The sequence below is a fragment of the Oncorhynchus kisutch genome, linkage group LG14 (genome assembly GCF_002021735.2).
Source record: "Oncorhynchus kisutch isolate 150728-3 linkage group LG14, Okis_V2, whole genome shotgun sequence".
Classification (NCBI taxonomy): domain Eukaryota; kingdom Metazoa; phylum Chordata; class Actinopteri; order Salmoniformes; family Salmonidae; genus Oncorhynchus; species Oncorhynchus kisutch.
The window spans coordinates 80750443-80777888 of record NC_034187.2 but is presented as its reverse complement, the minus strand read 5'-3'; positions in this window follow the sequence as shown (position 1 = coordinate 80777888).

Genomic DNA, 27446 nt, shown 5'->3' with positions numbered 1-27446 from the left:
TAACGTTTAAGTTCCTTGCTCAGAACATGAGAACATATGAAAGCTGGTGGTTCCTTTTAACACGAGTCTTCAATATTCCCAGGTAAGAAGTTTTGGGTTGTAGTTATTATAGCAATTATAGGACTATTTCCCTCTATACCATTTTTATTTAATTAACCTTTGACTATTTTATGTTCTTATAGGCACTTTAGTATTGCCAGTGTAACAGTATAGCTTCTGTCCCTCTCCTCGCTCCTCCCTGGGCTCGAACCAGGAACACAACGACAACAGCCATCCCCGAAGCAGCGTTACCCATCGCTCCACAAAAGCCGCGGCCCTTGCAGAGCAAGGGGAAAAACTACTCCCAAGTCTCAGAGCGAGTGACGTTTGAAACGCTATTAGCGCTCAGCCCGCTAACTAGCTAGCCATTTCACATCGGTTACACCAGCCTCATCTCGGGAGTTGATACGCTTGAAGTCATAAACAGCGCAATGCTTGAAGCACAATGAAGAGCTGCTGGCAAAACGCACGAAAGTGCTGTTTGAATGAATGCTTACGAGCCTGCTGCTGCCTACCACCGCTCCGTCAGACTGCTCTATCAAATCATAGACTTAATTATAACATAAATAGTAATAGTCATTAATATGGTTGAATCCGGAAACTATCATCTCGAAAATAAGACGTTTATTCTTTCAGTGAAATACGGAACCGTTACTTATTTTATCTAACGGGTGGCATCCATAAGTCTAAATATTCCTGTTACATTGCACAACCTTCAATATTATGTCATAATTACGTAAAATTCTGGCAAATTAGGCGACACAAACTGTTGCATATACACTGACTCTGCGTGCAATGAACGCAAGAGAAGTGACACAATTTCACCTGGTTAATATTGCCTGCTAACCTGGATTTATTTTATAATAACCTCTTTATATACTGGCCCACTGGGACCTACCATTAACCTCTTTATATACTGGCCCACTGGGACCTACCATTAACCTCTTTATATACTGGCCCACTGGGACATATCATTAACCTCTTTATATACTGGCCCACAGGGACATGTCATTAACCTCTTTATATACTGGCCCACAGGGACATGTCATTAACCTCTTTATATACTGGCCCACTGGGACATATCATTAACATCTTTATATACTGGCCCACAGGGACATGTTATTAACCTCTTTATATACTGGCCCACCGGGACCTACCATTAACCTCTTTATATACTGGCCCACTGGGACCTACCATTAACCTCTTTATATACTGGCCCACTGGGACATGTCATTAACCTCTTTATATACTGGCCCACTGGGACATGTCATTAACCTCTTTATATACTGGCCCACTGGGACATGTCATTAACCTCTTTATATACTGGCCCACAGGGACATGTCATTAACCTCTTTATATACTGGCCCACTGGGACATATCATTAACCTCTTTATATACTGGCCCACATGGACATGTTATTAACCTCTTTATATACTGGCCCACCGGGACATGTCATTAACCTCTTTATATACTGGCCCACTGGGACATGTCATTAACCTCTTTATATACTGGCCCACTGGGACATGTCATTAACCTCTTTATATACTGGCCCACTGGGACATGTCATTAACCTCTTTATATACTGGCCCACTGGGACATGTTATTAACCTCTTTATATACTGGCCCACCGGGACCTACCATTAACCTCTTTATATACTGGCCCACTGGGACCTACCATTAACCTCTTTATATACTGGCCCACTGGGACATATCATTAACCTCTTTATATACTGGCCCACTGGGACATGTCATTAACCTCTTTATATACTGGCCCACTGGGACATGTCATTAACCTCTTTATATACTGGCCCACTGGGACATATCATTAACCTCTTTATATACTGGCCCACAGGGACATGTTATTAACCTCTTTATATACTGGCCCACCGGGACATGTCATTAACCTCTTTATATACTGGCCCACTGGGACATGTCATTAACCTCTTTATATACTGGCCCACTGGGACATGTCATTAACCTCTTTATATACTGGCCCACTGGGACATGTCATTAACCTCTTTATATACTGGCCCACTGGGACATGTCATTAACTCTGCAGCAACAGTAATTAACACTAGCTACAACATTGTCTCTACTCATCTGAGAGGGTGAGTGGACCTGGAAGAGCATTTCACATGAAACTCAATTTCTCTCCCTCTCTCTCCTTTTCCCTCTCTCTCTTCCTTTCTCTCACACACACACACACACACACACACACACACACACACACACACACACACACACACACACACACACACACACACACACACACACACACACACACACACACACACACACACACACACACACATATTGCTTTAGTGTGTGAGGAGTGTTAAGACTAGCTCTACTTTCATTTCCCCGTCAGAAACACACTGCCTGCTGTTCCTCTACCCACCTGAGACTTCCATTTGGATGAAAAATGAAACAAAGAGAAAGTCTATATTGACCACACTACCCACACAGGAGAACTCAGGGCTGCATCCCAACTAGCATCCTATTCCCTATGTGGTGCACTACTTCTGACCAGAACATTATGGCCACTGTATAGGGAATAGGGTTCCATTTGGCAAGGTAAACAGAGATGCAAAGTAACAAACTCAGTGGGAGTGCTGATTCCACTTCCTGGCGTCTAGGCAGACGGGAGCTGATATTTTTGAATACACATTAAAAGCCTGACATACTGATAGAATGGTGGAAGAGATATGCAGTGTTCTCATTATTGATCAGCACAACACAGGGGCCAGTGTCTAATAGCAAGATAAGAAGCGAGCTAAAGACAGCAAAGTATTTAGACCTCGTGACTTATTTACCCACATTTTGTTACGTTACAGACTTATTCTAAAATGGATTAGATTGCCCCCCCCCCCCGTCGTCATCAATCTATACACAATACCGCATAATGACCAAGCAAAAACAGGTTTTTAGAAACTTTACCAAATGTATGAAAAAAATAACAACTGATATTACATTTACATATGTATTCAGACCCTTTACTCAGTACTTTGTTGAAGCACCTTTGGCAGCGATTACAGCCTCAAGTCTTCTTGGGTATGACGTTACAAGCTTGGCACACCTGTATTTGGGGAGTTTCTCCCATTCTTCTCTGCAGATCCTCTCAAGCTCTGTCAGGTTGGATGGGGAGCGTCGCTGCACAGATATTTTCAGGTCTCTCCAGAGATGTTTGATCGGGTTCAAGTCCGGGCTCTGGATGGGCCACTCAAGGACATTCAGAGACGTGTCCCGAAGCAACTTCTGCGTTATCCTGGCTGTGTGCTTAGGGTCGTTGCTCTGTTGGAAGGTGAACCTTCGCCCCAGTCTGAGGTCCTGAGCACTCTGGAGCAGGTTTTCATCAAGGATCTCTCTATACTTTGCTCCGTTCATCTTTCCCCTGGAAAAGAGACCCTTAAACCGAGACTGGTCTCCCAGTCCCTGCCGCTGAAAAACATCCCCACAGCATGATACTGCCACCACCATGCTTCACCATAGGGATGGTGCCAGATTTCCTCCATCTTGGTTTCATCAGACCATAGAATCTTGTTTATCATGGTCTGTGAGTCCTTAGGTGCCTTTTTGCAAACTCCAAGCGGGCTGTCATGTGCTCTTTACTGAAGAGTGGCTTCCGTCTGGCCACTCTACCATAACGGCCTGCTTGGTGGAGTGCTGCAGAGATGGCTGTCCTTCTAGAAAATTCTCCCATCTCCACAGAGGAACTCTGAAGTTCTGTCAGCGTGACCATCGTGTGCTTGGTCACCTCCCTGACCAAGGCCCTTCTACCCTGATTTGTCAGTTCGGCCGGGCAGACAGCTCTAGGAAGAGTCTTGGTGGATCCAAATGTCTTCCATTTAAGAATGATGGAGGCCACTGTGTTCTTGTGGACCTTCAATGCTGCAGAAATGTTTTGGCACCCTTCCACAGATCTGTGCCTCGACACCATCCTGTCTCGGAGCTCTACAAACAATTCCTTCAACCTCATGTCTTGGTTTTTGCTCCGACATGCACTGTCAACTGTGGGACCTTTATATAGACAGGTGTGTGCCTTTCCAAATCATGTCCAATCAATTGACTTTACCACAGGTGGACTTCCGGTTGGGACAACACATTGATTATTTATTTGACCACTTTGTTTAATTCATGTTGGGGCTCTATCGCTGCCAGGAGAACTCCAGTGGGGAAACACATTGATTATTTATTTGACCACTTTGTTTAATTTCCCAAGAGGCAACTATCAAAATGGATTGATTGAACCCCTATTCATGTCATGGCGGTTACCCCATAATAGAGTAAAGACCTCCCCTATTTCATCACTTATCATTGCTGCTCAGTGGCAATTTTAGCGTGTAAACCTTGGTGTGGCAAAAAAATATAAGAAAGTTTTGATGCATGCAAGCACAGCCACTACACAACACTAAATAATACATGAATTGCACTATAATGGTGACAAACAGTGCCCACAAACTGTTAGGGCCGACATAAAGCTGTCCCAACAGCAGAGCTTTCTTTTCAGCAGTGTGAATCCTTACCACTGCTATATCTGGATATCAGTGGAGCCTTGTCTGGCAGCAGTTCATTCAGCCTCATTTACTGCCTTTAAAAACAAAAACATAGCTGATATGGCTGACTTGCTTAAACAAATGTGGTTTCTACTGACAATTGATATGTACGAACTAAGGCATAAGGGAACGACGAGCGGATAAGGCAATCAATGAACTAGGACGGAGGTAGTCAATATAACTTTTGAAATGTACAGCGACAGAATTCAGAACATTGGCCATTCTTACAGTATTCTCCCTGTACACCAAGTCAGAACCGTAGGATAAGTAACAGGGGGCATATAAGCAGATAATAAAAGCTCTTACAATATTGAGTGAATACATTTCTCTAAAACAGGCTATAGGCTACATGTGCACCACCAAGTCAGAACAGTAGGCTAAGTTACGAAGGGGAAAGGGACCAAAGTATTAGGGTGAGGCGCATGGGCTACTAACAGCTTACTACACAACATACAGTTTGTATTACTTTCTTAACTACAGTATACATATCTCTCTGGCATATTACATAATTTATGTAGCAGCATACATGCATTTTTGGACTCACCTTGTTGTGCTCACTTAAACAGGAAGGTGGCGCGGCAGTCCTTGTCATCAAACTTTGTCATCAAAGTCTGGCATTCTCTGGATTTATGGTGCTTTCAAGACAACTGGGAACTCGGGGGGAAAAAACAAGGTTGACTCATGATGTCAGTGATCTTCAGGTTGGAGATTCAGGTTGGATTACTGTTCAATACGTATTTTCCCAGTCGAAGCTCGTTTCTTCCCGACTTCCCAGTTATCTTGAACTCACTACAGTCTGAGATTTCCAAGTTCCGAGTTTACAGTCGTTTTACGCGGCAGAAGTCATGCTGGATTGACAGCATGGCCAATGTATTCAACCTTTCTGGCCCATGGTGTGTTGCGAGTGAATGTTTATTCTTTTAAGCTTAGAAAAGAGACCCTTAACCGAGACTTGGACCACACACCCTCTCCACTGAATAGCAAACTAGTGAGTGAAACCCTCTTAGGCCTCACTCCCCCCCCATCTCAGATATCTACTGCAGTCCTCATCCTCCACATACAACACCCGTTCTGCCAGTCACATTCTGTTAAAGGTCCCCAAAGCACACACATCCCTGGGTCGCTCGTCTTTTCAGTTCGCTGCAGCTAGCGACTGTAATAAGCTGCAGCAAACACTCAAACTGTTTATCTCCATCTCTTCATTCAAAGACTCAATCACGGGCACTCTTACCGACAGTTGTGGTTGCTTTGCGTGATGTATGGTTGTCTCTACCTTCTTGCCCTTTGTGCTGTTGTCTAAGCCCAATAATGTGTGTACCAAGTTTTGTGCTGCTACCATGTTGTGCTGCTGCCATGTTGTTGTCATGTTGTGTTGCTACCATGCTGTTTTGTCATGTTTTGCTGCCTTGTTGTTGTCTGAGGTCTCTCTTTATGTATTGTAGTGTTGTGTTGTCTCTCTTTATGTAGTGTTGTGTTGTCTCTCTTGTCATGATGTGTGTTTTGTCCTATATTTAATTTAATTTATTTGTATATTTAATCCCAGCCTCCGTCCCCGCAGGAGGCCTTTTGCGTTTTAGTAGGCTGCTTTTGTAAATAAGAATTTGTTGTTAAATAAACGTTACATGAAAAAAAATAGCTTTGCAGTTAGCCACTGATTCCTTCCAAACCACTCATTGTTGAATTTAGACTTCCAACTTGTTGTGTAATGTTTATGTCCAATGGCGGATGAGCATAGATAGCGGGAAGTTTCCTGTCTTTTTCCTTGGCTAAACCAACTAGGCTCGTTATTTAACTATTTTATTGGTATTTACGGTATACAGTAGCATTCAACAAAACCATAAACATATGTAAACCAAAAGTATATTCTTTAGAATACAGTAAAGAACACAATTGTGTGTGTGGGGTCCCGGGGGGGTAGTCCAAGAATTGGTGTGTGTGTGGGGGAGGGGGGGGGGGCAGTCACCAGTACTAAGTTACGCTCCATCTCTTCTCCGGCCTGGGTCTGGCCACAATACAATACAAGATACGTTTTCTCTTGCCAAACATGGAGGGAAGTATCTCCTAGCATGGAGTATCCAACCTTGGACAGAGGCAACCTCTATGTCCCCACATGGAGGGAAGTATCTCCTAGCATGGCGTATCCAACCTTGGTCAGAGGCAACCTCTATGTCCCCACATGGAGGGAAGTATCTCCTAGCATGGCGTATCCAACCTTGGACAGAGGCAACCTCTATGTCCCCACATGCGTCCTCCATTGCCTGGAGAAGCGGCATGCGGGCATAGGGTTGGCGATCATACACTTTCCAGCGCCAGGCTGAGAAGAATTCCTCTGTGGGATTTAGAAAAGGTGAATATGGGGGTAGGTACAAAACTACAAATTGTGGATGGGTGGCAAACCAGTTTTGGACCAGAACAGCCCGGTGAAAACTAACATTGTCCCATAAAAAGACAAATCTATCAGGCTCCTGATCTGGATCAGGGACAAGCATTGTGTAAATTGCATCCAGAAAAGTGAGCATATGGCCGGTGTTGTACGGACCCAGTGTGGCATTGTGATGGAGGACCCCGTTTTGAGTGATGGCAGCACACAGTTATATTACCCCCACGCTGTCCAGGGACATTGGTAAATGCCCTCTGTCCTATTACATTTCTTCCGACAGCGCCTGGTTTTGGTGAGGTTGAAGCCAACCTCATCCACATAAATATATTCATGGCGAATTACATGGGAATCCAGCTCCAATACTCTCTGTAACAGACAAAAGGATATACAGATGAGTAAATATGGTCTGAAGTACTGGAAGTGGTGTTGCATACATACCTCTACAAAGTCATGTCGCATATTCTTGACTGTCAGAGTTTCTCTCAAATGGCACCTTGTAAAGTTGTTTCATCGTCACTCGGTGCCGTTGGGGGATGCGTTGTATGGTCGACAGGCTTACATCATTGATGTTGTTAAATATGGTGTCATTATTCAAGATATGCTCTCTTATCTCTCGAATCCTAATTGCATTGTTGGCCAAAACCATATTTATAATTACAGTTTCTTGCACATACGTAAACAAGCGTTCTCGTCCTCCATGATGTCTTTGCCTTTCCACTCTGTACAGAATTCAAACACAGTATGTGTTCAGCATAGGAACTGTAAACAATGTACCAAAAATGTAGTACAGCATGATAACCAACCATGATAACCAATAACCATTCATTCATTGCAGTGCAGTAAATGGATGGCTTACAAATGTTTATGCAATACTATGCAGTCATTTGTATTTTACAGTACATTACTGTAATGCTAAAATAGTAATTAAATAGTTGCATACCTGTTCTCATTTCTGAAGGTTCGAATTATGGACGCCACTGTAAATCGACTCAAATTGGGCTGGACTCTCAGTCCAGCCTCTCTCATGGACAAACTGTGGTTGATCACATGATCAACAAGTGTTGCCCTAATCTCATCATAGATGGCTCTCCTTCCTTCTCTTCTTTGCCCCCGTCCTCTTCTTCCTCTTCCTCTCCCTCCTACTCCTCTTGCTCTCTGTCCATTGTTGGCATCCATTGTTCAAAACAGGTCATCTGACATTTGACCTTTTTATAGGCCTATACTACAGTAAAGCAGTGATTGGTAAGTGATCAGTTAAGCTATTAGTGTTTGCACATGTGAGGAGTGTGTGTGTGACCTGGTGAATAATTGTAGCATTTGGATTGGTTGTGTTTGGAAAAGGAAAGCAAGTTTTATGCAATTGATAACTGAGTCAAAGGCTGAGAAATAGCTTATGGTTTTGGATATTTGGTGTGTAGTTTTGCACTTTGAGTGAGAGGTTTAAAAAATTGTGTGACATGAAAAGATTTTGTGTGTAAGCAGTTGGAAAAAACTGTAAGACACGTGAAAGTTCAGATGTTCCAGAAGATTTGACTAGTTTCCTGAAACGAGTCACATATGACAAGGATTCAAAAGGATTTGCCAGTAGATTGTCGATTTGATTCATGATGATGAGTTAAGATTTCGAAAGTTTCCTTAAACGAGTCACATATGACAAGGATTAAAAAGGATTTGCCAGTAGATTGTCGATTTGATTCATGATGATGAGTTAAGATTTCGAAAGTTTCCTTAAACGAGTCACATATGACAAGGATTAAAAAGGATTTGCCAGTAGATTGTCGATTTGATTCATGATGATGAGTTAAGATTTCGAAAGTTTCCTTAAACGAGTCACATATGACAAGGATTAAAAAGGATTTGCCAGTAGATTGTCAATTTGATTCATGATGATGAGTTAAGATTTCGAAAGTTTCCTTAAACGAGTCACATATGACAAGGATTAAAAAGGATTTGCCAGTAGATTGTCGATTTGATTCATGATGATGAGTTAAGATTTCGAAAGTTTCCTTAAACGAGTCACATATGACAAGGATTAAAAAGGATTTGCCAGTAGATTGTCGATTTGATTCATGATGATGAGTTAAGATTTCGAAAGTTTCCTTAAACGAGTCACATATGACAAGGATTAAAAAGGATTTGCCAGTAGATTGTCGATTTGATTCATGATGATGAGTTAAGATTTCGAAAGTTTCCTTAAACGAGTCACATATGACAAGGATTAAAAAGGATTTGCCAGTAGATTGTCGATTTGATTCATGATGATGAGTTAAGATTTCGAAAGTTTCCTTAAACGAGTCACATATGACAAGGATTAAAAAGGATTTGCCAGTAGATTGTCGATTTGATTCATGATGATGAGTTAAGATTTCGAAAGTTTCCTTAAACGAGTCACATATGACAAGGATTAAAAAGGATTTGCCAGTAGATTGTCGATTTGATTCATGATGATGAGTTAAGATTTCGAAAGTTTCCTTAAACGAGTCACATATGACAAGGATTAAAAAGGATTTGCCAGTAGATTGTCGATTTGATTCATGATGATGAGTTAAGATTTCGAAAGTTTCCTTAAACGAGTCACATATGACAAGGATTAAAAAGGATTTGCCAGTAGATTGTCGATTTGATTCATGATGATGAGTTAAGATTTCGAAAGTTTCCTTAAACGAGTCACATATGACAAGGATTAAAAAGGATTTGCCAGTAGATTGCCGATTTGATTCATGATGATGAGTTAAGATTTCGAAAGTTTCCTTAAACGAGTCACATATGACAAGGATTCAAAAGGATTTGCCAGTAGATTGTCTACTTGATTCATGATGATGAGTTAAGATTTCGAAAGTTTCCTTAAACGAGTCACATATGACAAGGATTCAAAAGGATTTGCCAGTAGATTGTCGATTTGATTCATGATGATGAGTTAAGATTTCGAAAGTTTCCTTAAACGAGTCACATATGACAAGGATTCAAAAGGATTTGCCAGTAGATTGTCGATTTGATTCATGATGATGAGTTAAGATTTCGAAAGTTTCCTTAAACGAGTCACATATGACAAGGATTAAAAAGGATTTGCCAGTAGATTTTGGACTTGATTCATGATGATGAGTTAAGATTTCGAAAGTTTCCTTAAACGAGTCACATATGACAAGGATTAAAAAGGATTTGCCAGTAGATTGTCGATTTGATTCATGATGATGAGTTAAGATTTCGAAAGTTTCCTTAAACGAGTCACATATGACAAGGATTCAAAAGGATTTGCCAGTAGATTGTCGATTTGATTCATGATGATGAGTTAAGATTTCGAAAGTTTCCTTAAACGAGTCACATATGACAAGGATTAAAAAGGATTTGCCAGTAGATTTTGGACTTGATTCATGATGATGAGTTAAGATTTCGAAAGTTTCCTTAAACGAGTCACATATGACAAGGATTCAAAAGGATTTGCCAGTAGATTGTCGATTTGATTCATGATGATGAGTTAAGATTTCGAAAGTTTCCTTAAACGAGTCACATATGACAAGGATTAAAAAGGATTTGCCAGTAGATTTTGGACTTGATTCATGATGATGAGTTAAGATTTCGAAAGTTTCCTTAAACGAGTCACATATGACAAGGATTCAAAAGGATTTGCCAGTAGATTGTCGATTTGATTCATGATGATGAGTTAAGATTTCGAAAGTTTCCTTAAACGAGTCACATATGACAAGGATTCAAAAGGATTTGCCAGTAGATTGTCGATTTGATTCATGATGATGAGTTAAGATTTCGAAAGTTTCCTTAAACGAGTCACATATGACAAGGATTAAAAAGGATTTGCCAGTAGATTGTCGATTTGATTCATGATGATGAGTTAAGATTTCGAAAGTTTCCTTAAACGAGTCACATATGACAAGGATTAAAAAGGATTTGCCAGTAGATTGTCGATTTGATTCATGATGATGAGTTAAGATTTCGAAAGTTTCCTTAAACGAGTCACATATGACAAGGATTAAAAAGGATTTGCCAGTAGATTGTCGATTTGATTCATGATGATGAGTTAAGATTTCGAAAGTTTCCTTAAACGAGTCACATATGACAAGGATTAAAAAGGATTTGCCAGTAGATTGTCGATTTGATTCATGATGATGAGTTAAGATTTCGAAAGTTTCCTTAAACGAGTCACATATGACAAGGATTCAAAAGGATTTGCCAGTAGATTGTCGATTTGATTCATGATGATGAGTTAAGATTTCGAAAGTTTCCTTAAACGAGTCACATATGACAAGGATTCAAAAGGATTTGCCAGTAGATTGTCGATTTGATTCATGTGATGAGTTAAGATTTCGAAAGTTTCCTTAAACGAGTCACATATGACAAGGATTAAAAAGGATTTGCCAGTAGATTGTCGATTTGATTCATGATGATGAGTTAAGATTTCGAAAGTTTCCTTAAACGAGTCACATATGACAAGGATTCAAAAGGATTTGCCAGTAGATTGTCTACTTGATTCATGATGATGAGTTAAGATTTCGAAAGTTTCCTTAAACGAGTCACATATGACAAGGATTCAAAAGGATTTGCCAGTAGATTGTCGATTTGATTCATGATGATGAGTTAAGATTTCGAAAGTTTCCTTAAACGAGTCACATATGACAAGGATTCAAAAGGATTTGCCAGTAGATTGTCGATTTGATTCATGATGATGAGTTAAGATTTCGAAAGTTTCCTTAAACGAGTCACATATGACAAGGATTCAAAAGGATTTGCCAGTAGATTGTCGATTTGATTCATGATGATGAGTTAAGATTTCGAAAGTTTCCTTAAACGAGTCACATATGACAAGGATTAAAAAGGATTTGCCAGTAGATTGTCGATTTGATTCATGATGATGAGTTAAGATTTCGAAAGTTTCCTTAAACGAGTCACATATGACAAGGATTAAAAAGGATTTGCCAGTAGATTTTGGACTTGATTCATGATGATGAGTTAAGATTTCGAAAGTTTCCTTAAACGAGTCACATATGACAAGGATTCAAAAGGATTTGCCAGTAGATTGTCGATTTGATTCATGATGATGAGTTAAGATTTCGAAAGTTTCCTTAAACGAGTCACATATGACAAGGATTCAAAAGGATTTGCCAGTAGATTGTCTACTTGATTCATGATGATGAGTTAAGATTTCGAAAGTTTCCTTAAACGAGTCACATATGACAAGGATTAAAAAGGATTTGCCAGTAGATTGTCGATTTGATTCATGATGATGAGTTAAGATTTCGAAAGTTTCCTTAAACGAGTCACATATGACAAGGATTAAAAAGGATTTGCCAGTAGATTTTGGACTTGATTCATGATGATGAGTTAAGATTTCGAAAGTTTCCTTAAACGAGTCACATATGACAAGGATTCAAAAGGATTTGCCAGTAGATTGTCGATTTGATTCATGATGATGAGTTAAGATTTCGAAAGTTTCCTTAAACGAGTCACATATGACAAGGATTCAAAAGGATTTGCCAGTAGATTGTCTACTTGATTCATGATGATGAGTTAAGATTTCGAAAGTTTCCTTAAACGAGTCACATATGACAAGGATTAAAAAGGATTTGCCAGTAGATTGTCGATTTGATTCATGATGATGAGTTAAGATTTCGAAAGTTTCCTTAAACGAGTCACATATGACAAGGATTAAAAAGGATTTGCCAGTAGATTGTCAATTTGATTCATGATGATGAGTTAAGATTTCGAAAGTTTCCTTAAACGAGTCACATATGACAAGGATTAAAAAGGATTTGCCAGTAGATTTTGGACTTGATTCATGATGATGAGTTAAGATTTCGAAAGTTTCCTTAAACGAGTCACATATGACAAGGATTAAAAAGGATTTGCCAGTAGATTGTCGATTTGATTCATGATGATGAGTTAAGATTTCGAAAGTTTCCTTAAACGAGTCACATATGACAAGGATTCAAAAGGATTTGCCAGTAGATTGTCTACTTGATTCATGATGATGAGTTAAGATTTCGAAAGTTTCCTTAAACGAGTCACATATGACAAGGATTAAAAAGGATTTGCCAGTAGATTGTCGATTTGATTCATGATGATGAGTTAAGATTTCGAAAGTTTCCTTAAACGAGTCACATATGACAAGGATTCAAAAGGATTTGCCAGTAGATTGTCTACTTGATTCATGATGATGAGTTAAGATTTCGAAAGTTTCCTTAAACGAGTCACATATGACAAGGATTCAAAAGGATTTGCCAGTAGATTGTCGATTTGATTCATGATGATGAGTTAAGATTTCGAAAGTTTCCTTAAACGAGTCACATATGACAAGGATTCAAAAGGATTTGCCAGTAGATTGTCGATTTGATTCATGATGATGAGTTAAGATTTCGAAAGTTTCCTTAAACGAGTCACATATGACAAGGATTAAAAAGGATTTGCCAGTAGATTTTGGACTTGATTCATGATGATGAGTTAAGATTTCGAAAGTTTCCTTAAACGAGTCACATATGACAAGGATTAAAAAGGATTTGCCAGTAGATTGTCGATTTGATTCATGATGATGAGTTAAGATTTCGAAAGTTTCCTTAAACGAGTCACATATGACAAGGATTGAAAAGGATTTGCCAGTAGATTGTCGATTTGATTCATGATGATGAGTTAAGATTTCGAAAGTTTCCTTAAACGAGTCACATATGACAAGGATTGAAAAGGATTTGCCAGTAGATTTTGGACTTGATTCATGATGATGAGTTAAGATTTCGAAAGTTTCCTTAAACGAGTCACATATGACAAGGATTAAAAAGGATTTGCCAGTAGATTGTCGATTTGATTCATGATGATGAGTTAAGATTTCGAAAGTTTCCTTAAACGAGTCACATATGACAAGGATTGAAAAGGATTTGCCAGTAGATTGTCGATTTGATTCATGATGATGAGTTAAGATTTCGAAAGTTTCCTTAAACGAGTCACATATGACAAGGATTGAAAAGGATTTGCCAGTAGATTTTGGACTTGATTCATGATGATGAGTTAAGATTTCGAAAGTTTCCTTAAACGAGTCACATATGACAAGGATTAAAAAGGATTTGCCAGTAGATTTTGGACTTGATTCATGATGATGAGTTAAGATTTCGAAAGTTTCCTTAAACGAGTCACATATGACAAGGATTCAAAAGGATTTGCCAGTAGATTGTCGATTTGATTCATGATGATGAGTTAAGATTTCGAAAGTTTCCTTAAACGAGTCACATATGACAAGGATTGAAAAGGATTTGCCAGTAGATTTTGGACTTGATTCATGATGATGAGTTAAGATTTCGAAAGTTTCCTTAAACGAGTCACATATGACAAGGATTAAAAAGGATTTGCCAATAGATTGTCGATTTGATTCATGATGATGAGTTAAGATTTCGAAAGTTTCCTTAAACGAGTCACATATGACAAGGATTCAAAAGGATTTGCCAGTAGATTGTCGATTTGATTCATGATGATGAGTTAAGATTTCGAAAGTTTCCTTAAACGAGTCACATATGACAAGGATTAAAAAGGATTTGCCAGTAGATTGTCGATTTGATTCATGATGATGAGTTAAGATTTCGAAAGTTTCCTTAAACGAGTCACATATGACAAGGATTAAAAAGGATTTGCCAGTAGATTGTCGATTTGATTCATGATGATGAGTTAAGATTTCGAAAGTTTCCTTAAACGAGTCACATATGACAAGGATTAAAAAGGATTTGCCAGTAGATTGTCGATTTGATTCATGATGATGAGTTAAGATTTCGAAAGTTTCCTTAAACGAGTCACATATGACAAGGATTGAAAAGGATTTGCCAGTAGATTTTGGACTTGATTCATGATGATGAGTTAAGATTTCGAAAGTTTCCTTAAACGAGTCACATATGACAAGGATTAAAAAGGATTTGCCAGTAGATTGTCGATTTGATTCATGATGATGAGTTAAGATTTCGAAAGTTTCCTTAAACGAGTCACATATGACAAGGATTAAAAAGGATTTGCCAGTAGATTGTCGATTTGATTCATGATGATGAGTTAAGATTTCGAAAGTTTCCTTAAACGAGTCACATATGACAAGGATTAAAAAGGATTTGCCAGTAGATTGTCGATTTGATTCATGATGATGAGTTAAGATTTCGAAAGTTTCCTTAAACGAGTCACATATGACAAGGATTAAAAAGGATTTGCCAGTAGATTTTGGACTTGATTCATGATGATGAGTTAAGATTTCGAAAGTTTCCTTAAACGAGTCACATATGACAAGGATTCAAAAGGATTTGCCAGTAGATTGTCGATTTGATTCATGATGATGAGTTAAGATTTCGAAAGTTTCCTTAAACGAGTCACATATGACAAGGATTAAAAAGGATTTGCCAGTAGATTTTGGACTTGATTCATGATGATGAGTTAAGATTTCGAAAGTTTCCTTAAACGAGTCACATATGACAAGGATTAAAAAGGATTTGCCAGTAGATTGTCGATTTGATTCATGATGATGAGTTAAGATTTCGAAAGTTTCCTTAAACGAGTCACATATGACAAGGATTCAAAAGGATTTGCCAGTAGATTGTCTACTTGATTCATGATGATGAGTTAAGATTTCGAAAGTTTCCTTAAACGAGTCACATATGACAAGGATTAAAAAGGATTTGCCAGTAGATTGTCGATTTGATTCATGATGATGAGTTAAGATTTCGAAAGTTTCCTTAAACGAGTCACATATGACAAGGATTCAAAAGGATTTGCCAGTAGATTGTCTACTTGATTCATGATGATGAGTTAAGATTTCGAAAGTTTCCTTAAACGAGTCACATATGACAAGGATTCAAAAGGATTTGCCAGTAGATTGTCGATTTGATTCATGATGATGAGTTAAGATTTCGAAAGTTTCCTTAAACGAGTCACATATGACAAGGATTCAAAAGGATTTGCCAGTAGATTGTCGATTTGATTCATGATGATGAGTTAAGATTTCGAAAGTTTCCTTAAACGAGTCACATATGACAAGGATTAAAAAGGATTTGCCAGTAGATTTTGGACTTGATTCATGATGATGAGTTAAGATTTCGAAAGTTTCCTTAAACGAGTCACATATGACAAGGATTAAAAAGGATTTGCCAGTAGATTGTCGATTTGATTCATGATGATGAGTTAAGATTTCGAAAGTTTCCTTAAACGAGTCACATATGACAAGGATTGAAAAGGATTTGCCAGTAGATTGTCGATTTGATTCATGATGATGAGTTAAGATTTCGAAAGTTTCCTTAAACGAGTCACATATGACAAGGATTGAAAAGGATTTGCCAGTAGATTTTGGACTTGATTCATGATGATGAGTTAAGATTTCGAAAGTTTCCTTAAACGAGTCACATATGACAAGGATTAAAAAGGATTTGCCAGTAGATTGTCGATTTGATTCATGATGATGAGTTAAGATTTCGAAAGTTTCCTTAAACGAGTCACATATGACAAGGATTGAAAAGGATTTGCCAGTAGATTGTCGATTTGATTCATGATGATGAGTTAAGATTTCGAAAGTTTCCTTAAACGAGTCACATATGACAAGGATTGAAAAGGATTTGCCAGTAGATTTTGGACTTGATTCATGATGATGAGTTAAGATTTCGAAAGTTTCCTTAAACGAGTCACATATGACAAGGATTAAAAAGGATTTGCCAGTAGATTTTGGACTTGATTCATGATGATGAGTTAAGATTTCGAAAGTTTCCTTAAACGAGTCACATATGACAAGGATTCAAAAGGATTTGCCAGTAGATTGTCGATTTGATTCATGATGATGAGTTAAGATTTCGAAAGTTTCCTTAAACGAGTCACATATGACAAGGATTGAAAAGGATTTGCCAGTAGATTTTGGACTTGATTCATGATGATGAGTTAAGATTTCGAAAGTTTCCTTAAACGAGTCACATATGACAAGGATTAAAAAGGATTTGCCAATAGATTGTCGATTTGATTCATGATGATGAGTTAAGATTTCGAAAGTTTCCTTAAACGAGTCACATATGACAAGGATTCAAAAGGATTTGCCAGTAGATTGTCGATTTGATTCATGATGATGAGTTAAGATTTCGAAAGTTTCCTTAAACGAGTCACATATGACAAGGATTAAAAAGGATTTGCCAGTAGATTGTCGATTTGATTCATGATGATGAGTTAAGATTTCGAAAGTTTCCTTAAACGAGTCACATATGACAAGGATTAAAAAGGATTTGCCAGTAGATTGTCGATTTGATTCATGATGATGAGTTAAGATTTCGAAAGTTTCCTTAAACGAGTCACATATGACAAGGATTAAAAAGGATTTGCCAGTAGATTGTCGATTTGATTCATGATGATGAGTTAAGATTTCGAAAGTTTCCTTAAACGAGTCACATATGACAAGGATTGAAAAGGATTTGCCAGTAGATTTTGGACTTGATTCATGATGATGAGTTAAGATTTCGAAAGTTTCCTTAAACGAGTCACATATGACAAGGATTAAAAAGGATTTGCCAGTAGATTGTCGATTTGATTCATGATGATGAGTTAAGATTTCGAAAGTTTCCTTAAACGAGTCACATATGACAAGGATTAAAAAGGATTTGCCAGTAGATTGTCGATTTGATTCATGATGATGAGTTAAGATTTCGAAAGTTTCCTTAAACGAGTCACATATGACAAGGATTAAAAAGGATTTGCCAGTAGATTGTCGATTTGATTCATGATGATGAGTTAAGATTTCGAAAGTTTCCTTAAACGAGTCACATATGACAAGGATTAAAAAGGATTTGCCAGTAGATTTTGGACTTGATTCATGATGATGAGTTAAGATTTCGAAAGTTTCCTTAAACGAGTCACATATGACAAGGATTCAAAAGGATTTGCCAGTAGATTGTCGATTTGATTCATGATGATGAGTTAAGATTTCGAAAGTTTCCTTAAACGAGTCACATATGACAAGGATTCAAAAGGATTTGCCAGTAGATTGTCTACTTGATTCATGATGATGAGTTAAGATTTCGAAAGTTTCCTTAAACGAGTCACATATGACAAGGATTAAAAAGGATTTGCCAGTAGATTGTCGATTTGATTCATGATGATGAGTTAAGATTTCGAAAGTTTCCTTAAACGAGTCACATATGACAAGGATTAAAAAGGATTTGCCAGTAGATTTTGGACTTGATTCATGATGATGAGTTAAGATTTCGAAAGTTTCCTTAAACGAGTCACATATGACAAGGATTCAAAAGGATTTGCCAGTAGATTGTCGATTTGATTCATGATGATGAGTTAAGATTTCGAAAGTTTCCTTAAACGAGTCACATATGACAAGGATTCAAAAGGATTTGCCAGTAGATTGTCTACTTGATTCATGATGATGAGTTAAGATTTCGAAAGTTTCCTTAAACGAGTCACATATGACAAGGATTAAAAAGGATTTGCCAGTAGATTGTCGATTTGATTCATGATGATGAGTTAAGATTTCGAAAGTTTCCTTAAACGAGTCACATATGACAAGGATTAAAAAGGATTTGCCAGTAGATTGTCAATTTGATTCATGATGATGAGTTAAGATTTCGAAAGTTTCCTTAAACGAGTCACATATGACAAGGATTAAAAAGGATTTGCCAGTAGATTTTGGACTTGATTCATGATGATGAGTTAAGATTTCGAAAGTTTCCTTAAACGAGTCACATATGACAAGGATTAAAAAGGATTTGCCAGTAGATTGTCGATTTGATTCATGATGATGAGTTAAGATTTCGAAAGTTTCCTTAAACGAGTCACATATGACAAGGATTCAAAAGGATTTGCCAGTAGATTGTCTACTTGATTCATGATGATGAGTTAAGATTTCGAAAGTTTCCTTAAACGAGTCACATATGACAAGGATTAAAAAGGATTTGCCAGTAGATTGTCGATTTGATTCATGATGATGAGTTAAGATTTCGAAAGTTTCCTTAAACGAGTCACATATGACAAGGATTCAAAAGGATTTGCCAGTAGATTGTCTACTTGATTCATGATGATGAGTTAAGATTTCGAAAGTTTCCTTAAACGAGTCACATATGACAAGGATTCAAAAGGATTTGCCAGTAGATTGTCGATTTGATTCATGATGATGAGTTAAGATTTCGAAAGTTTCCTTAAACGAGTCACATATGACAAGGATTCAAAAGGATTTGCCAGTAGATTGTCGATTTGATTCATGATGATGAGTTAAGATTTCGAAAGTTTCCTTAAACGAGTCACATATGACAAGGATTAAAAAGGATTTGCCAGTAGATTTTGGACTTGATTCATGATGATGAGTTAAGATTTCGAAAGTTTCCTTAAACGAGTCACATATGACAAGGATTAAAAAGGATTTGCCAGTAGATTGTCGATTTGATTCATGATGATGAGTTAAGATTTCGAAAGTTTCCTTAAACGAGTCACATATGACAAGGATTGAAAAGGATTTGCCAGTAGATTGTCGATTTGATTCATGATGATGAGTTAAGATTTCGAAAGTTTCCTTAAACGAGTCACATATGACAAGGATTGAAAAGGATTTGCCAGTAGATTTTGGACTTGATTCATGATGATGAGTTAAGATTTCGAAAGTTTCCTTAAACGAGTCACATATGACAAGGATTAAAAAGGATTTGCCAGTAGATTGTCGATTTGATTCATGATGATGAGTTAAGATTTCGAAAGTTTCCTTAAACGAGTCACATATGACAAGGATTGAAAAGGATTTGCCAGTAGATTGTCGATTTGATTCATGATGATGAGTTAAGATTTCGAAAGTTTCCTTAAACGAGTCACATATGACAAGGATTGAAAAGGATTTGCCAGTAGATTTTGGACTTGATTCATGATGATGAGTTAAGATTTCGAAAGTTTCCTTAAACGAGTCACATATGACAAGGATTAAAAAGGATTTGCCAGTAGATTTTGGACTTGATTCATGATGATGAGTTAAGATTTCGAAAGTTTCCTTAAACGAGTCACATATGACAAGGATTCAAAAGGATTTGCCAGTAGATTGTCGATTTGATTCATGATGATGAGTTAAGATTTCGAAAGTTTCCTTAAACGAGTCACATATGACAAGGATTGAAAAGGATTTGCCAGTAGATTTTGGACTTGATTCATGATGATGAGTTAAGATTTCGAAAGTTTCCTTAAACGAGTCACATATGACAAGGATTAAAAAGGATTTGCCAATAGATTGTCGATTTGATTCATGATGATGAGTTAAGATTTCGAAAGTTTCCTTAAACGAGTCACATATGACAAGGATTCAAAAGGATTTGCCAGTAGATTGTCGATTTGATTCATGATGATGAGTTAAGATTTCGAAAGTTTCCTTAAACGAGTCACATATGACAAGGATTAAAAAGGATTTGCCAGTAGATTGTCGATTTGATTCATGATGATGAGTTAAGATTTCGAAAGTTTCCTTAAACGAGTCACATATGACAAGGATTAAAAAGGATTTGCCAGTAGATTGTCGATTTGATTCATGATGATGAGTTAAGATTTCGAAAGTTTCCTTAAACGAGTCACATATGACAAGGATTAAAAAGGATTTGCCAGTAGATTGTCGATTTGATTCATGATGATGAGTTAAGATTTCGAAAGTTTCCTTAAACGAGTCACATATGACAAGGATTGAAAAGGATTTGCCAGTAGATTTTGGACTTGATTCATGATGATGAGTTAAGATTTCGAAAGTTTCCTTAAACGAGTCACATATGACAAGGATTAAAAAGGATTTGCCAGTAGATTGTCGATTTGATTCATGATGATGAGTTAAGATTTCGAAAGTTTCCTTAAACGAGTCACATATGACAAGGATTAAAAAGGATTTGCCAGTAGATTGTCGATTTGATTCATGATGATGAGTTAAGATTTCGAAAGTTTCCTTAAACGAGTCACATATGACAAGGATTAAAAAGGATTTGCCAGTAGATTGTCGATTTGATTCATGATGATGAGTTAAGATTTCGAAAGTTTCCTTAAACGAGTCACATATGACAAGGATTAAAAAGGATTTGCCAGTAGATTGTCGATTTGATTCATGATGATGAGTTAAGATTTCGAAAGTTTCCTTAAACGAGTCACATATGACAAGGATTAAAAAGGATTTGCCAGTAGATTTTGGACTTGATTCATGATGATGAGTTAAGATTTCGAAAGTTTCCTTAAACGAGTCACATATGACAAGGATTCAAAAGGATTTGCCAGTAGATTGTCGATTTGATTCATGATGATGAGTTAAGATTTCGAAAGTTTCCTTAAACGAGTCACATATGACAAGGATTCAAAAGGATTTGCCAGTAGATTGTCGATTTGATTCATGATGATGAGTTAAGATTTCGAAAGTTTCCTTAAACGAGTCACATATGACAAGGATTAAAAAGGATTTGCCAGTAGATTGTCGATTTGATTCATGATGATGAGTTAAGATTTCGAAAGTTTCCTTAAACGAGTCACATATGACAAGGATTCAAAAGGATTTGCCAGTAGATTGTCTAGCTTGCTAGCTCAGATTTTGAAAGTATGATGTTGACATGATCCGTCCAATCAAATCTACCGTAGACAAAACATTTTTTAAAATCACATTTTACTGCTTCCATCAGTTACTTGATGTGGAATATAGTTCCATGTAGTCATAGCTCTATGTAGTACTGTGTAGCTGTCACGCCCTGACCTTAGATATCTCTGTTTTCTATATATTTTGGTTAAGTCAGGGTATGACTAGGGTGGGTACTCTAGTGTTTTGTATGTCTAGGGGTTTTTGTATGTCTATGTTGGCCTGATATGGTTCCCAATCAGAGACAGTTGTTTTGGGGATAATATTTAGGCAGCCCTTTTTCCCACTTTCTGGTGTGGGATCTTGTCTACAGTTAGGTGCCTGTGTGCACACTAGTAGCTTCACTTTTCGTTTGGTTGCTTGTTGTTTTGTTCAGTGAGTTTCAGTTTATTAAAATATGTGGAACTCTATTCACGCTGCGCCTTGGTCTCATCATTACGACGATCGTGACAGCGCCTCCCATAGTCTGTTCCGAACTCGGGGACTGTAAAGAGACCTCGTGGCAGGTCTTGTGGGGAATCTATGGGTGTCCGAGCTGTGCCCCAAGCAATTCAAACAGACAGGTGCATTCAACATGTCAATACCTCACATAAATACAAGTATAGATGAAGTCAATCTGAACTCCACTTTGAGCCAAGAGAGATTGACATTCATATTATTAATATTAGCTGTCTGTGTACAGCCAAGGGCCAGCCGTGCTGCACTGTTCTGAGGCAATTGCAACTTTCCTAAGTCCTTTTTTTGTGGCACCTGACCACACAACTGAACAGTAGTCAAGGTGTGACAAAACTAGGGCCTGTAGGACCTGCCTTGTTGACACTGCAGTTAAGAAGGTAGAGCAGCACTTTATTATGGACAGACTTCTCCCCATTTTAGCTACTGTTGTATCAATATGTTTTGACCATGACAGTTCCCAATCCAGGGTTACTCCAAGCAGTTTAGTCACCTCAACTTGATGATTTTCCACATTATATATTACACAATTTAGTTGAGGTTTAGGGTTTAGTGAATGATTTGTCCCAAATACAATGCTTTTCGTTTTAGAAATATTTAGGACTAACTTATTCCTTGCCACTCACTCTGAAACTAACTGCAGTGTTGCAGTCATTTCAGTCACTGTAGTAGCTGACATGTATAGTGTTGAGACATCCACATCCAAAGCAGATTAGGTGGATCTGCCGATGCAAGAGACAAAAAAAAAACTGTAAACATGCCTATATTAACAGTTGTAGGATTTGGATTTTCTAGATATATAGACTATATAGACTATATAGAGATATAGACTATATAGACTATATAGAGATATAGACTATATACTATATAGAGATATAGACTATATAGAGATATAGACTATATAGAGATATAGACTATATAGACTATATAGAGATATAGACTATATAGAGATACAGACTATATAGAGATATAGACTATATAGAGATATAGACTATATAGAGATAGACTATATAGAGATATAGACTATATAGACTATATAGAGATATAGACTATATAGAGATAGACTATATAGAGATATAGACTATATAGACTATATAGAGATATAGACTATATAGAGATATAGACTATATAGAGATACAGACTATATAGAGATATAGACTATATAGAGATATAGACTATACAGAGATATAGACTATATAGAGATATAGTCTATATAGAGATATAGTCTATATAGAGATATAGACTATATAGAGATATAGACTATACAGAGATATAGACTATACAGAGATATAGACTATATAGAGATATAGTCTATATAGAGATATAGACTATATAGAGATATAGACTATACAGAGATATAGGGTGCATATTCCCTCCTGATCCAGGGAATCTTCCAACCGGGGTTTCTGGAAAACCTAGGAATTGTTGGAAAGTTAACACAATTTTGAAACCGTATCGATTGAGCATTCACACGCACACATACACACACACACACACACACACACACACACACACACACACACACACACACACACACACACACACACACACAACACACACACACACACACACACACACACACACACACACCACACACACACACACACACACACACACACACAGAGAGAGAGAGAGAGAGACCGTTGCAAAACAAGCTGAATCAATCAAATGTATTTATAAAGGCCTTTTCACATCAGCCGATGTCACAAAGTGCTGTACAGAAACCCAGCCTAAAACCCCAAACAGCAAGCAATGCAGGTGTAGAAGCACGGTGGCTAGGAAAAACTCGCTAGAAAGGCAGGAACCTAGGAAGAAACCTAGAGAGGAACCAGGCTATAGGGAAAACTCCCTAGAAAGGCAGGAACCTAGGAAGAACCTAGAGAGGAACCAGGCTATAGGGAAAACTCCCTAGAAAGGCAGGAACCTAGGAAGAAACCTAGAGAGGAACCAGGCTATAGGGAAAACTCCCTAGAAAGGCAGGAACCTAGGAAGAAACCTAGAGAGGAACCAGGCTATAGGGAAAACTCCCTAGAAAGGCAGGAACCTAGGAAAAAACCTAGAGAGGAACCAGGCTCTGGTTTCTGAAAGTATATATTTTTCTAAACTAGAATGATATAAAATGCATTGAATGAACACATACATAATGCAAGAATTTGTAATGGTACAAATTTGTTGGTTTGTTGTTTTGATATGTTGCAAAGGAAGTCCTTTTCTCCTCCCTGACATACCAGACTAGTCATCTTGAGTCATCGTCTCTTATGGAGCACTTCAACACAGTATGTTCCACTTCAGTGCTATAGATTATTAAACAAGGTTATGTCCCAAATAGCACCCCTATTCCCTATATAGTAGTGCACTACTTTTTTGACCCGGCTACTACTTCTTTGGGGACTAAATAGGGAATAGGGTGGTATTTGGGACACAGTCTAAGTGAGAGATGTATCCTGTTGCCTGCTTTTGGCTATTATTGCATCATCTGTAGCTACTTGCTGCCCAGTGAATTAACATAACCACACCGAATGGAATTCTAATACTACAAGTAGAACCTAGCTTCAAATGGCATCTGTTGCTACTTGCTGCCCAGTAAATACAGGAGTCAATTACCATGTAGGGGAGGTATGTTGAAACAAAGCACAACCGCATTTTGTTTTGTTACAGAAGAACTGTGTTTAGAGTAATCAAACTGCCCGACGTGATGTAGTCAGACCCTGCGGTCCAGGCATCCAATTAATTTTTTTGTGCTTCTCTCTTATAAATCAAAGTGAAGAGACTCTGTGTCTCTGTGTTCTAACAAGCCCTCTTCAGCCCTGGCATGTATATGGTTTTAATGTGATCTTTATTTAACTAGGCAAGCCAGTTAAGAACAAATTCTTATTTTACAATGACGGCCTACCCCAGCCAAACCCAGACGACGCTGGGCCAATTGTGCACCGCCCTGTGGGACTCCCAATCACGGCCGGATGTGATACAGCCTGGATTCAAACCAGGGACTGTAGTGTCGCCTCTTGCACTGAGATGCAGTGCCTTAGACCGCTGCACCACTCGGGAGTACATGAGTATGCTAGTTACAGCAATTTGCATCCTCCTTCATGTTGGCTTGAGTTATATAACCTGTTCCTGCAATATGCTGATTCAAACGTCTCCTGTTCCCAGTGTCTCTACTTAATTGCTTCTGCAAAGCCTTTTATCAGCGTCCCCTCTAACGTTGTGTGAAATCACTCTAGATAATCATGGCACGTGTTTTCAGAGTACTCAGATTAGTGAGTGTTTCTACTGTAGGTGTGTTTATGTTAAATGGGTGGTGGTGGTGGTGGTGGTGGTGGTGTTGGTGGTGGTGGTGGTGGTGGTGGTGGTGGTGGTGGTGGTGTTGGTGTTGGTGGTGGTGGTGGTGGTGGTGGTGGTGGTGGTGGTGGTGATGGTGGTGGTGGTGGTGGTGGTGGTGGTGGTGGTGATGGTGGTGGTGGTGGTGGTGGTGGTGGTGGTGGTGGTGGTGATGGTGGTGGTGGTGGTGGTGGTGGTGGTGGTGGTGGTGGTGGTGATGGTGGTGGTGGTGGTGGTGGTGGTGGTGGTGGTGGTGGTGGTGGTGGTGTGATGCTGAGGTAAAAGCGACTGTCACGTTCTGACCTTTATTTCTGTTGTTTTTGTCATTATTTAGTATGGTCAGGGCGTGAGTTGGGGTGGGCAGTCTGTGTTTGTTTTTCTATGATTTTGGGATTTCTATGTTTCGGCCTAGTATGGTTCTCAATCAGAGGCAGGTGTCATTAGTTGTCTCTGATTGAGAATCATACTTAGGTAGCCTGGGTTTCACTGTTTGTTTGTGGGTGATTGTCTATGTTGATTGCTTGTGTCAGCACTCATTAGCTTCACGGTGGTTATTTCGTTTATTGTTTTTGTATAGTGTCTCAGTGCTTTCTTTCTTTAAAATTCATCATGAACACATACCACGTCGCATTTTGGTCCTCCGATCCTTCTCGCCTCTCCTCTTCAGATGAAGAGGAGGACGACCGTGACAGCTACACCCTCCTCCGTTGTAAAACGACTTAATAATATACTCCCTGTGTCTACTTCCTATTTCTGTAGACAACTTCATGCCCTATGTATCCTCATGGGTTCCTTCTTGAGAATTGATGTTCAGAAATCACTTGTGTACTTCTTCATAAAATACAGTATATGAGGAATTGAGAAAGTATGACTTAATGAAATCAAGTTAGTTGTGACATTGTAATCAATTTAGTAGGTTTTAATGAAATCAAGTTAGTTGTGACAATGTAATCAACTTAGTAGGTTTTAATGTAATCAAGTTAGTGTGACTTAATCTAATCAATTTAGTAGGACTTAATCTAATCAATTTAGTAGGACTTAATGGTATCAAGTTAGTATGACAATGTAATCAAGTTAGTATGACAATGTAATCAAGTTAGTGTGACATCTGCTCATGTTTAAGATAGCATTACTCAGTTCATTTAGTGAGTTAGATGGTTACATTTTACAGTGTAATTCTTCATGAAATATACCCCTGTCTCTTTATTTGAATTCATTGTACCGCAGGTCATGTTCTCTCTCCTTCCATCTGTTACTCCACAATTCGGCTCAGTTTAAACATTCAACGCTGTCAGAAGCGCTCTCCAAATGTCCTTTTGAAGTTCCCCAATCTAAATGACTCAGGCATTTGACTTTGATACGCAATTGAGGGGTGACACGTGATTTGCTGCTATTGCTAATTTATTTGCGGATGTGTTTGTTGACGTATCGAGGTATTAAAGCTGTTTGTTTAATGTCGGGTGAAACGGAGTACACAACTCTATGGAATATTAAATTATCCTGGTGGCCTTAAATCTCTCTGGAAGTTAATTCATTCATTCAAAACAAACAAATAAAATGTTCTACTTTCCCGCACATAAGTGAGGCTTGATTGTTTTTAATTGAACAAATGTTTTTAATTTAGCAAAAACCAATAACAATTTCCACATCTGAAGGTACAGTATCGTCCTTTTATTTCTAGAGCAATAACTAATGCCAGAGCTCGGAGCTGAGTTGACATTTCATCTACTTGCACGACAGCAACAACAGCAGCCGTGTACATCGTATCGTGCCAGTGTGGGAATGGGAAAGAGAGAGAGGGATGGGGGGGGGGGGAGGCGGGGTTTATCTGGACCCTCACTGTGACTAGAGAGAGAGATCAATCCATCCAGGCGCCTGCTTTCCAGCCGTTCATTTTCTCCCATCCCATCCTCCCTTGCTTTTGTATGAAAAATCCTCCATCGGGCGGACAGAAGATTGAAAACACCCAGCGCTCTGCAGCCAAGCTTGTCATCAAGGTCTTCCAATGCTGCTTTTCAATGAATGCAGACATAAAATACAAATGTTCTCTGTTTCTAGTTACTGTGTCTGTTGTTATTTTGGAGATGGTGGTGGCACCACACCACACACACATACTATT